Below are 3,813 nucleotides of genomic sequence, written 5' to 3' on the forward strand. Positions count from 1 at the left end.
AATAAAGGGAATTTCAGCCTTTTTACCTCAAAGTAAGGGGAATTTCTGCAATTTTGCCCCAAAATAAGGGAAATTTCTGGAATTTTGCCACAAAATAAGTGGAATTTCTGCAATTTTGCCCGAAAAAAGAAAAATTTCTGCTTTTTTGCCTCCAAATAAGGGGAATTTCAGCCTTTTTACCTCAAAATAAGGGGAATTTCTGCAATTTTGCCCCAAAATAAGGGAAATTTCTGGAATTTTGCCCCATAATAAGTGGAATTTCTGCAATTTTGCCCCAAAATAAGAAGATTTTCTGTCTTTTTGCCCTAACATATAGGGAATTTCTGTCTTTTTCCCCCAAAACAAAGGGAATTTCTGTCATTTTTGCCCCAAAATATGGAAAATTTCTGACTTATTTCTCTGAAATAAGTGAAATTTCTGCAATTTTGCCCCAAAATAAGGGAAATTTCTGTCTTTTTGCCCTTAAATAAGGGGAATTTCAGCCTTTTTAACTCAAAATAAGGGGAATTTCTGCATTTTTGCCCCAAAATATGGGAAATTTCTGACTTTTTGCCCCAAAATAAGAAAAATTTCTGCAATTTTGTACCAAAATAAAAAAAATTTCTGCCTTTTTGCCCCAAAATAAGAAAATTTCTGCTTTTTTCTGAAATAAGTCAAATTTCTGCAATTTGCCTCAAAATAAGGGAAATTTCTGAAATTTTGCCCAAAAATAAGTGGAATTTTTGAGTTTTGCCCAAAAATAAAGAGAATTTCTGTCCTTTTGCCCCAACATATAAAGAATTTCTGCCTTTTTGCCTCACAATTAGGGTAATTTCTGCAATTTTGCTCCAAAATACGGGGAATTTCTGCATTTTGCCCAAAAATAAGATGAATGCATTACTTTTTGCCATAAAAAAGGGAAATTTCTTCATTTTTGTTCCAAAATAAGGGGAATTTCTGCTTTTTTGCCTCTAAATATGTGGAATTTCTGTCTTTTTCTTCCAAAACAAAGAGAATTTTAGTCTTTTTTGCCCCAAAATAAGGAAAATTTCTGACTTATTACCCTGAAATAAGTGAAATTTCTGCAATTTTGCACCAAAATAAGGGAAATTTCTACCTTTATACCCTTAAATAAGGGGAATTTCAGACTTTTTACCTCAAAATAAGGGGAATTTCTGCATTTTTGCCCCAAATTATGGGAAATTTCTGCCTTTTTTCCCCAAAAACAGAAAAATTTCAGCAATTTTGTACCAAAATAAAAGAAATTTCTGCCTTTTTTTCCAAAATAAGAAAATTTCTGCTTTTTTCTGAAATAAGTCAAATTTCTGCAATTTGCCTCAAAATAAGGGAAATTTCTGAAATTTTGCCCAAAAATAAGTGGAATTTTTGAGTTTTGCCCAAAAATAAAGAGAATTTCTGTCCTTTTGCCCCAACATATAAAGAATTTCTGCCTTTTTGCCTCACAATTAGGGTAATTTCTGCAATTTTGCTCCAAAATACGGGGAATTTCTGCTTTTTTGCCCAAAAATAAGATGAATGCATTACTTTTTGCCATAAAAAAGGGAAATTTCTTCATTTTTACTCCAAAATAAGGGGAATTTCTGCTTTTTTGCCTCTAAATATGTGGAATTTCTGTCTTTTTCTTCCAAAACAAAGAGAATTTTAGTCTTTTTTGCCCCAAAATAAGGAAAATTTCTGACTTATTACCCTAAAATAAGTGAAATTTCTGCAATTTTGGACCAAAATAAGGGAAATTTCTGCCTTTATGCCTTTAAATAAGGGGAATTTCAGCCTTTTTACCTCAAAATAAGGGGAATTTCTGCATTTTTGCCCCAAAATATGGGAAATTTCTGCTTTTTGCCCGAAAATAAGAAAAATTTCAGCAATTTTGTACCAAAATAAAAGAATTTTCTGCCTTTTTGCCCCAAAATAAGAAAATTTTTGCTTTTTTCAGAAATAAGTCAAATTTCTGCAATTTTGCCTCAAAATTAGGGAAATTTCTGTAATTTTGCCCCAAAATAAGTGGAATTTCTGAGTTTTGCCCCAAAATATGGAGAATATCTTTTTTTACCCAAACATATAGAAAATTTCTGCCTTTTTGCCCCACAATTAGGGGAATTTCTACAATTTTGCTCCAAAATACGGGAAATTTCTGCCTTTTTGCCCAAAAATAAGAAGAGTGCATACCTTTTTGCCATAAAAAAGGGAAATTTCTTCATTTTTGCTCCAAAATAAGGGGAATTTCTGCTTTTTTGCCTCTAAATAAGCGGAATTTCTGTCTTTTTCTCCAAAAACAAAGGGAATTTCTGTCTTTTTTGCCCCAAAATAAGGAAAATTTATGACTTATTACCCTGAAATAAGTGAAATTTCTGCAATTATGCCCCAAAATTAGGGAAATTTCTGCTTTTTTGCCCTTAAATAAGGGAAATTTCAGCCTTTTTACCTCAAAATAAGGGGAATTTCTGCATTTTTGCCCCAAAATATGGGAAATTTCTGCCCTTTTGCCCCAAAATAAGAAAAATTTCAGCAATTTTGTACCAAAATATGGGAAATTTCTGCCTTTTTGCCCCAAAATAAGAAAATTTCTGATTTTTTTTCTGAAATAAGTCAAATTTCACCAATTTTGCCCCAAAATAAGGGAAATTTCTGGAATTTTGCCCCAAAATAAGTGGAATTTCTGAGTTTTGCCCCAAAATAAGAAGATTTTCTGTCTTTTAGCCCCAACATATAGGGAATTTCTGCCTTTTTTCCCCACAATTAGGGGAATTTCTACAATTTTGCTCCAAAATACAGGGAATTTCTGCTATTTTGCCCGAAAATAAGAAGAATGCAAAACTTTTTGCCATAAAAAAGGGAAATTTCTTCATTTTTGCTCCAAATTAAGGGGAATTTCTGTTTTTTGCCTCTAAAGAAGTGGAATTTCTGTCTTTTTCCCCCAAAACAAAGGGAATTTCTGGTTTTTGCCCCAAAATAAAGAAAATTTCTGACTTACTTCCCTGAAATAAATGAAATTTCTGCAACTTTGCCCCAAAAAAAGGGAAATTTCTGCCTTTTTGCCCCCAAATAAGGGGAATTTCTGCCTTTTTACCTCAAAATAAGGGGAATTTCTGCATCTTTGCACCAAAATATGGGAAATTTCTGCCTTTTTGCCCAAAATAACAAAAGCAATTTTGTATCAAAATAAAAAAAATTTCTGCATTTTTGCCACAAATAAGAAAATTTCTGCTTTTTTTCTGAAATAAGTCAAATTTCTGCAGTTTTGCCCCAAAATAAGGGAAAGTTCTGGAATTTTGCCCCAAAATAAGTGGAATTTTTGAGTTTTGCCCCAAAATAAGGAGAATTTTTGTCTTTTTTCCCCAACATATAGGGAATGTCTGCCTTTTTGCCCCACAATTAGGGAAATTTCTGCAATTTTGCTCCAAATTATAAGGAATTTCTGCTTTTTTGCCCAAAAATAAGAAGAATGCATACCTTTTTGCCATAAAAAAGGGAAATTTCTTCATTTTTGCTCCAAAATGAGGGGAATTTCTGCGTTTTTGCCTCTAAATAAGTGGAATTTCTGTCTTTTTCCCACAAAACAAAGGGAATTTCTGTCTTTTTTGCCCTAAAATAAGGAAAATTTCTGACTTATTACCCTGAAATAAGTGAAATTTCTGCAATTTTGCCCCAAAAAAGGGAAATTTCTGCATTTTGCCCCCAAATAAGGGGAATTTCAGCCTTTTTACCTCAAAAAAAGAAGAATTTCTGCAATTTTGCTTCAAAATAAGGAAAATTTCTGAAATTTTGCCCCAAAAAAAGTGGAATTTCTGCAATTTTGCCACAGAATAAGAAGAT

The sequence above is a fragment of the Micromys minutus genome, assembly GCF_963924665.1.
Source record: "Micromys minutus genome assembly, contig: SCAFFOLD_47, whole genome shotgun sequence".
Lineage (NCBI taxonomy): Eukaryota > Metazoa > Chordata > Mammalia > Rodentia > Muridae > Micromys > Micromys minutus.